Source organism: Lissotriton helveticus, chromosome 7 (genome assembly GCF_964261635.1).
Source record: "Lissotriton helveticus chromosome 7, aLisHel1.1, whole genome shotgun sequence".
NCBI classification, from domain to species: domain Eukaryota; kingdom Metazoa; phylum Chordata; class Amphibia; order Caudata; family Salamandridae; genus Lissotriton; species Lissotriton helveticus.
The window spans coordinates 502,812,974-502,822,483 of record NC_136068.1 but is presented as its reverse complement, the minus strand read 5'-3'; the positions used below and the strand labels follow the sequence as shown (position 1 = coordinate 502,822,483).

General features: G+C 42.4%; 1 long non-coding RNA gene across 6 annotated transcripts in view; it reads left to right on the top strand.

Moving 5' to 3' along the window:
• LOC144766847 (uncharacterized) overlaps positions 1–9,510 on the top strand; it is a 72,605-nt gene that overhangs the window by 25,322 nt on the left and 37,773 nt on the right. For 2 of the 6 annotated variants that reach the window (XR_013597950.1, XR_013597952.1), the window contains exon 3: positions 78–435. The exons of 3 other annotated variants lie outside the window; for them this stretch is intronic. This is a non-coding gene — a long non-coding RNA (uncharacterized LOC144766847). Of the gene's footprint in view, positions 1–77; positions 436–6,040; positions 6,925–9,510 lie in introns of those variants that run through there. One more of the 6 variants, XR_013597951.1, reaches the window with a different exon arrangement.

Below are 9,510 nucleotides of genomic sequence, written 5' to 3'. Positions count from 1 at the left end.
TAATAAAATTTTGTTCTGAAAAAAAAAACATACTATAACTGCATTACATACACACTGTCGGTGCCTTGTATCCTCAGGTTCGGGACGATGCTCAAAATGGTCCAACTTTCATACAGTACAGAGACCGGGATACTGTTTTGTGCAGGGCGAAGGACCAGCAAGAAACAACGTACCAGGACAATGCTGTCTCGTTCTGCCCGGGCTTCACCTTGACTGTACAGGCTACCAGAAGAGAGTTTGTGCCAGTGAAAATAATGCTCCAGAAACAGGACATTAAATATTTCATGCTCTAACTCGTTAAACTTTGCATTTTCCACTCTGGCAAAACAACATACTTTACCAACACTAAACTAGCAGCCAAATTTGCCCAGAACCTCAGACCATTCAAGCACCCCTCTTGTGTGGAGCGACATGCAGAAGAAGGTGAACACCTCGGTGAGAATGAAAAAATACTTGGCTGAACTGAGTTGATATAATGATTACTGTTTCTCCAGACTGGGGTGGGTGGGCATCCTCACTCATCCTTTAGTTATGTTGTTCTCACCCTCTCAGGCTGTCCCCTAATTGATTTGTCCTGTCTGCCCAGTTGACAGAGAGTTTTCCACCCGCTGTCCTTATTACCTCCGGACCTCCAGCTTCCACCAGCTGGGACACACTGGGCTCTTAGTGATTTACTCTACAGGATGAGTCCTACTTTGTTATTGTTGGTTGGTCACTTATGGCCGCTTTGGGGTAGTGGTATCGCTTTTCAGCCTAGTTGGGTGGATGTAGTGGGAGGTGGGAGATGTTACTGGGATTTGAGAAGTTGACAATTGGTTTGTTGTCTTTTACCCCCACCCCCTGCTGCTTCTGCTTTCCCCTCGCCGGCCTCCCTCTGCTTCACACTGGTAGGTACTGAAGCTATAAGCATGCAGGATACTCTGTGATTGACTGTATGGGCTTGCATGCTGAACGCGTGGCTGCATTAAGAGCTGTGACGTGGAATGTCTGTGGCCTGAATGACTGCAGAAAAGTATGGCTGGGCATATATCTTAACCGGCATGGAGTGGATATTGGCTTCTTAAAAGAACTGCATTTGACGGAGCCCAACTGCACGTGCTTGTGGGCGCAATCGATGGATGAGAAATTTGTTGCAAGCTACTCCAGTTATGCGAGAGGCACCACGATTATCCTTAGAAAAGGGCAACCTTGGTGCACACGTACAGCTCTATGCGACCCCCAAGTAGATATGTAATAGTAGCAGGAGTGCTAGGGGTCACCCAATTCGGCTGGTCTCAGTGTACGTGTCCAATGTAGATAACCCAGAATTTTTGGGTGAGGTGTGGTGACTGGTTGAGATGCTTGGCCCAGGTGCGGTTTTGTGGGGAGGGGACTTCAATGTAATATTGGACCCGGACAGGGACACATCCGGAGACTCTTTTTGCCGCCACCTGCGAGCGGCGGAGCAGCTGCAGACTAATATGTCAGACTACGGCTTGGTGGACAAATGGCGCCACCGCAACATTCGAAAAGACAACGGCACCTGTGTGTCTCCAGTGGGCCCTAGCTGATCCAGAATAGGTTTACGACTGAGCTCGAAGGATGTAGTAACATGGGTTTTCAGAGTAACCCCCCTTGCATGAACGCTATCTGCTCAGGCTCCAGTATTGTTTGTGCCCTCATTACCACATGGCCCTTAGCAGAGCCTTTAGCTGGAGACTCCCACCGGGAGCTCTGCGAGACAAAGTATTTTGAGACGCGATCCATTCCGCCATTGTGGAATACTTTGCACTGAATGAGGGCACATTGGAATCCTTCCTTTTAAATCTATTATCTGGGGTGAGTGTATATCTAAACATGCGGGAGTGCTGCATTCACTGCAAGGAGAACTCAGGTGCCTTGAGAGATTGATAAGGGAACTCAAAATTGAATATTTCACCACTAATCAGATGGCGTTCCTGGGGAATACCAAAGGAAAAATCGCTGAGTTGGAACAGGCAGCCCAAATACAGAAGCACTACCTAGGGATAGAGGCTTGTGCCAGAAGCTACAGCGAGAGGGATCCCGCCAGGGAAACACTGGCTGGTTTTAAAATTACACGGGTCAACGACTATAATTGCAAACTGCGAACTACTGACAATGAGAGGGCGATTGGGCAGGATGCCGTCCAAGTCGAAATGCTATCCTACTACTCTTCACTCTATGCTGCGAGACAATCTGATATCCACCCTGATCTGAAATACTTTCCTTAATCTAACCAGGTACTATGGCTGGGAGACTGCCAACGCAGAGATCTGGACAGGCCATTTTCAGAGGAGGAGGTAATAGGAGGGATCCGTGCCTTTCCCGTAAGGACCAAGGACTGGAGGGTCTGAAGGATGCTTTTTATAAAGAGTTTGTTCCACTGCTGGTGCCCCATCTCCTCAACATGTAAGAGGAGACAGAGCTGGGAGTGCTCCCTTCATCCCTCAGGGAAGCGCTAATTATCATGATCCTTAACCTAGATAAGGATCCCCTGTTATGTGATTCCTACAGACCACTATCGATGATCAACCTGGATAATAAAATTCCAGCTAAGTTATTTGTGACACAGCTTCTCCCGCTGCTGCCCAATGTGCTATGACCCAATCAGTGTGATTTTGTCGCCAGTAGGGGTACATCCCACAATTTATGTACCTTTTTCGCGACCATGCAATAAATAGATCCATCCCTAACAGCTACTGCGATCTTCTTGGATGCCACCAAGGCAATTAATAACTTGAAATGGCCATATCTATTTGCGCTTCTCTCCCGCTTTGGCGTTAGACCTAAACTTTTAAAACTAGTCACCCTGCTTTACTCCTCACCGACGGCGAGGCTACGGATAAATGGAATAATCTCCTCCCCCATCTTGGTGGCTCAAGGCATGAGACAAGGCTGAACGTTGTCCCCCCTCCTTTCTGCTATGGCCATGGTGCCCCTCGCTGCTTGCCTGAGACAGCACCATGCGCATTGCTGCCTAGCATTAGTCCCAAGAGTGATCCTGGTATCGCTGTATACAAACGACGTGACACTATGTCAAGCACCCGGCGAAGAATCTTGACCCCCGATCAGGGAAATCATAAGATTTAGCAGTTTCTCAGGTATCACCATTAACTGGGGAAATTTAGAAAAACTCCCCGTTATCTTCTCCTGTGCCGATCTGCTGTTCTCTTCCACCCCACATCCTATTTAACTCCCTGTTCTCTTATCCTGTGCTGATCTGCTGCTATCTTCCATACCAACACCTTCTTTAACTCACTGTTCTCTTCTCCTGTGCTGATATGCTGATCTCTTCCACCCGCCGCATTCTTTAACTCCATGTTCTCTTCTGCTGTGCTGTTATGCTGCTCTCTTTCAACAACCTCCTTCTCCAAATCCCTAGTCTCTGCTCTTCTCCCGGACTGAACTGATGCTCTCTTCCACCCGCCTACTTCTCTAGCTCCCTGGTCACTTCTCTTCTCCTGTGCTAATCTGCTGCTATCTTATACCCACCTCCTTCTTTAACTCCCTGCTCTCGTCTACCCGCCTCAGTGTTTAACTCCCTGGTCTCTTCGCGTGTGCTAACCTGCTGCGCTCATCCACCCCACCTCCTTCTTTAACTCACTGGTCTCTTCTCATCTCCTGTGCTAAGCTGCTGTTCTCTTCCAACCACCTCCTTATTTAACTCCCTGTTCTCTTCTCATGTGCTAATCTGCTGCTCTTGTCCACCCCAAATCCTTCTTTAAATCCCCTTTGGCTTCTCTTCTCCTGTGATGATCTAATGTTCTCTTTCAACACGTCTCCTTCTCTAACTCCCTATTCTCTTCTCTTGTGCTAATATGTTGTTCTCTTCAAAACACGTCCTTCCTTAAATCAATGTTCTCTTCACATGTGCAAATCTGCTGCTCTCTACCAACCCATCTCCTCCTTTAACTCCATGTTCTCTTCACCTGTGCTGATCTGCTGCTCACTTCCACCCCATCCTTCTTTAACTCTTTTTTTATCCTGTGCTGATCAACAGTTCATTTCCACAACGTCCTACTCTAACTCCCTGTTCTCTTCTCACAAGCGGGTCTGCTGTTCTCTTCCTCCGGTACAAAAGGGGTGGTGATGGACAGAGCATCTGAACCAATCAAACACTCACACCCAGTCAACAGATCTGGGTTTAATCCATCACCGTTCTTTAGCCCTCCAGCATCATTCACTAACTCCCTGTTCTCTTCTCCTGTGAAAATCTTTAAGCTATCTTCCATCCTCCTCCTTGTCTAACTCCCTGTTCCCTTATCCTGTGCTGATCTGCTGTTCTCTTTCACACGCCTCCTTCTCTAACTCAATTTTCTCCTCTCATGTGCTGATCTGCTGTGCTCTTTCACCCCGCCCCTTCACAAACTCACTGTTCCCTTCTCCTGTGCTAATATGTTGTTCTTTTCCACACGCTTCCTTAATTAACTCACTGTTCACTTCTCATGTGCTGATCTGATGCTCTCTTCCACCTGCCTCCTCCTTTAACTCCATGTTATCTACACCTGTGCTGATCTGCTGCTCTATTCCACCCCGCCTCATTCTTAAAATCTTTTTCTTTAAGTCCATGTTCTCTTCTGCTGTGCTGTTATGATGCTCTCTTCCAAACACATCCTTCTCCAACTCCCTAGTCTCTGCTCTTCTCCCGAACTGAACTGATGCTTTCTTCCACCCGCCTTCTTCTCTAGCTCCCTGGTCACTTATCTTCTCCTGTGCTGATCTGCTGCTATCTTATACCCACCTCCTTCTTTATCTTACGGTTCTCTTTTGGTGTGCTGATCTGCTGCTCTATTCCACGCCGCCTCCTTGTTTAACTCCTTGTTCTATTCTCCTGTACTAATCGGCTGCTCTCGTCCACCCGCCTCAGTCTTTAACTCCCTGGTCTCTGCGTGTGTGCTAATCTGCTGCTCTCATCCACCCCACCTCCTTCTTTAACTCACTGGTCTCTTCTCTTCTCCTGTGCAGAACTTCTTTTCTCTTCCACCCACCTCCCTCTTTAACTCCCTGTTATCTTCTCATGTGCTAATCTGCTGCTCTCGTCCACCCCAAATCCTTCTTTAAATCCCCTTTCGCTTCTCTTCTCCTGTGATGATCTAATGTTCTCTTTCAACACGTCTCCTTCTCTAACTCCCTATTCTCTTCTCTTGTGCTAATATGTTGTTCTCTTCCACACGCTTCCTTAATTAACTCACTGTTCATTTCTAATGTGCTGATCTGATGCTCTCTTCCACCCCGTCTCCTCCTTTAACTCCATGTTATCTACACCTGTGCTGATCTGCTGCTCTATTCCACTCCGCCTCATTCTTTAAATCTTTTTCTTTAAGTCCATGTTCTCTTCTGCTGTGCTGTTATGCTGCTGTCTTCCATCCACCTCCTTCTCCAACTCCCTAGTCTCTGCTCTTCTCCCAAGCTGAACTGATACTCTCTTCCACCCGCATTCTTCTCTAGCTCCCTGTTCTGTTCTCCTGTGCTGATCTGCTGCTATCTTATACCCGACTCCTTCTTTTAGTCACGGTTCTCTTTTGTATAGAACGTCTGTCACATTTGTGATGGAGTCAGCATTACACCAAAGTCTGAAAAATCCACAAATATTTTGTGAGAATTAGTTTAAGCCATCCAGGATGGCACCTGTCCTCTGTGGGCTCTGGTTGACAAAGAGTAGTCATACTTAAGTTTGCATTTGTTCATAATCATTTCCAATGCCACAAACAAAATAGCATATATATATATGTGTCACCTGTGAGAACTGTCTCTAGCACTGGCTTCACATTGCATTTCTGTTTTGAACTGTGTAGCAATCTACCAGGCGTTTCGATTTTAGGGTGGCATAAACATGGCCTTATGGTGGCATCCAAGCAGTATGTATCCTCATTAGTTGTAAAAAATAATAAGTGGTTCATCTCATTCTTATGAAGTTCTTTCATTTTCTTTAGTCCTTCAGCCACAGGAATTATTTGGCCATGAAAATCACACACCACCTCTCCTTTATGAAAAATGCGGTCTGTTATGACTGTTATTGTACCTTCTTGATTAATTACAGAGACTCCACTCCACCGTTGGCGATGCACACACGACCGAATGTGCTTATCAACCATTGGTGATGTGGCTTCTGACATTGGCTTCCAGCTGTGAATGACATCTTCTACTTCGGGGGAATTCATCCTCCATGTCATTTTTGAAAAAAACTTCAGCACCATCTTTTCGGTCGGTTGCCTTTGTGGAAAATGGTCTGTGATTTAAACAAACAAAATAAATTGAATAATGCTTTCTACAATGTATATTTGTAAACACATTTCAGCAAATCTGAATATTCACTTACTCATGGTTTCCTCCTTTCTCATAAGTTGCTGCCTAATACGTCACTTGTCATACACCTGATATTCATGAATTCCAGCGAGTTCAGTTCGTTCTTTTTTTTGGGTGGATCACCATTAAGTGTTACTGGGAATTTATTTTCAATATGCATAAGCATATCATGCCCATTTTTTGCAGAAACTTTGGAAATAGACTTCTCGCTCTGATGTGCCCTTTAAATATACAGAAAAAAATATTGAAATTATGGCAATACCAGATCACAATAGTGCTGTGTGACAAAAAGAGAATGATTTCAATAGAGATCATTCACAGGTTTGGTTAATTTAGATTTGCAAAATGCAAGAAACCCTTTACATTTTAGTAACTGAATTCTGAAACAACATCTTAGAGAATGTATATGTAAATTAAAGAACGGAAAAAGTAAAACATGATCTACAACATTTTCATACATTTATGCCATATAGAATTATATTTAAAAATACAAAAGAGAACATATTACATTGCATACCTTTGATGTTGCTCTTGAGGGAGGGCTGTAAAATGCACAGTAGACTTTTGTTTCAAGTCTCTGTAAATGAACACAAACAGTATTAATGGCTAGTTATTGTTTGAAATAAAGGTCTAAATGATTATTGTATGGCAACTGTGTTTTCTAGAAGTCAAAGAGAGAGCAAAAACAATGATCGTTTTCTCACCGTGGTGTTTCCTGGGTAAGCTTATTCAGCAGTTTTGCTGCAGCACAGATATTTTCCACCCTCATCATTCGGTAATGCTTTTCAGAAGTTGATGTGGAATGTGCCATATAATCAGCCACAAGGCTTTTTTCCGCATCAGAGCAGTCTTTTTTTGTTGCTGTCTCATACACACGTCTCACTTGCTGGCTTGTGATCGAAGGGACACTGTATCTGTAAGAATTATTTACATGTGACACCTGTTCGACTTACTATGAATATTTATTTCAAGGATTTATTTGGCTCGTGAGCTGATACTATTTTCAACAGAGGTAATACTAAAGCCATCGATTTAGATGCCAAATGAACCCCTATCCCTATTAAACTTATAGACAAACATCAGCCATTAGGAGTATGTAAACTCAAAAGTGTGCAGCCATCACTGCAATAATACCTTTCATGAAATCGGTGGAGATCATTAGACGGATTATATATTGCTCTCCCAGTGGATGATATAAAAAATGTATCATCTGTTGAAGTAGTCTTCCTTTTCCTTAACGTCTCAGGCCTGATCATGGTGAAATATTGCTCAAACCACTGCAAGTAAAGAGAGAAACTAATATGAATTCACATTAAAAATGCATCTGTGACTGAAGTATTCACAATCTGTAATATTTTAAATGTCAATACGAATTGACCTGTCTATACACTAAATGAATGGCACTCAAATAATCAGTTTTAAAACAAACAATTACAGGGATGCAAAGATTGTATCTAACGTAGTAGTGCTGGGTATGTGACTATCTTGTTATGAACAGTGTCCTCTTTACTGAATACCTACCTGTTCTTCTCCACGGCTTAAACAAAATGATGCAATCTGCTGAGCTGCAGTCTTGTGTTCTTTGACTGCAACAATTGCATAATAGTTTCCCTCCTCATCATGGTATGATCTTCGTTCTTCCCATTCTTTAACCTGAAAAATTGTGATATATTTATAATAATTACATAGTGTTTATAATTCTTTAAAAGTCCTTCTTTTAAGAGATACAAAATTAAACTTTGAGCATGGTCATGCAGAGGAAGAAGGAAGGCTCTGATGCTACATTGATGGATCCTAATAATTGTTTTTATTTTGTTACCATACCTGAAAATTCTTCACAACCCCAGGTCTCTGTACATGTTTTAGGAGCAATAGTGCCTCTAAATAATATAATACCAGTAGCGTATCCTGTACAGAGAATTTCTGCTTGTTGGAGAGTTTTTCGATGACTTGAAGGAATTCCTCCTTTGCTTTCACCAAGATATGTAAGCAGTTTCCAGGGGTAATTTTCTCTGCAGTAAACTCCATGTACCTGAGAGATATTTGGAAAGTCATAGTAAGTGTCAGAGAGAAAATTTTAATCTACAGTTATAGGAAATGTTACTGTTTATATTCATCTGATGGCTATTGTACTTAACAAATCATAAACTATTACCTTCTGTGTGTCACTTCTTTAGAAATGCCTCTACTAATCTTTTTCTGCATATCCTTCATTACGCAGAGAAAATGCTGAGCGGCTGTATATAGGTCATTTTCACTCTCTCTTAAATCTGTAGCAACAGTAAGATAATGGACGAAACGCTTTAGATTTTTCATGTAGTTTACAACTGTCTGCTGGGCCAGACCTGATGTTTTTAGCAGATTGAAAAACTTGCGTGTCCGAGGGATGTTCTTAATGAAATCCGTAGTTGGTGCTTCAGGATTGTAGAAAATAAGAATCTTGCTACATTTTCCAGCTTTAATTAAAAAAAATACAGATAACAGTTATTATATAATTTGCTGAAAATTACGATTAATAGTATTAGCAGTAGAAACAGCTATAGTAGTAAGAGCCTTTTTATATTACCTCTTGCTTGAAGTTGCAGACGGAGTAGTTCCGGAAACCAACTAAAAGTTTACAATCCAAGGAATGCTTCATGTAAAGTCCCATGTCATTAAGCTTCTTGCGTATGGATGTCTGCCATGATTTTACTCTTGGACTGTTGAATTGAATGGTGAAACGTTTTAGAAAACAAACTGTTTAAGATTAAATAGTTAACCAAGATGCATGTGATGCAAACAGATAGTGGTTATTTAAACTTACGGTTGATATAATTCAGATTCTTTATCAGCTCCTTCTTCCTCATCTATCTGAAGGTCAGTATCCATTTCTTCTTCTGATGTCACATGAAGTCTAAAAAGGAAGGGTTATATTTGAGCCTCAAAAATGGAGTGAACAAATATGCAAGGTAATAAAAAACATAGGTTTCCTTACAAGGTTGCAACGATATGCCTGGATAGAATGGAGACCCTCCCAAGAATTAAAATAATCTGTTAGTGAAATAGAGGATATATAACAATTGATAATGTTTAAAGAGTTAACAATTATAGCAAACTAACAATAATTACCAAACGATTGTTTACTTACACAACAACTGGATCAACAGGCTTTCCAATAATGAAACAACCATTTGTTTCCAACATTTTGATAACAGGTATCAGGGC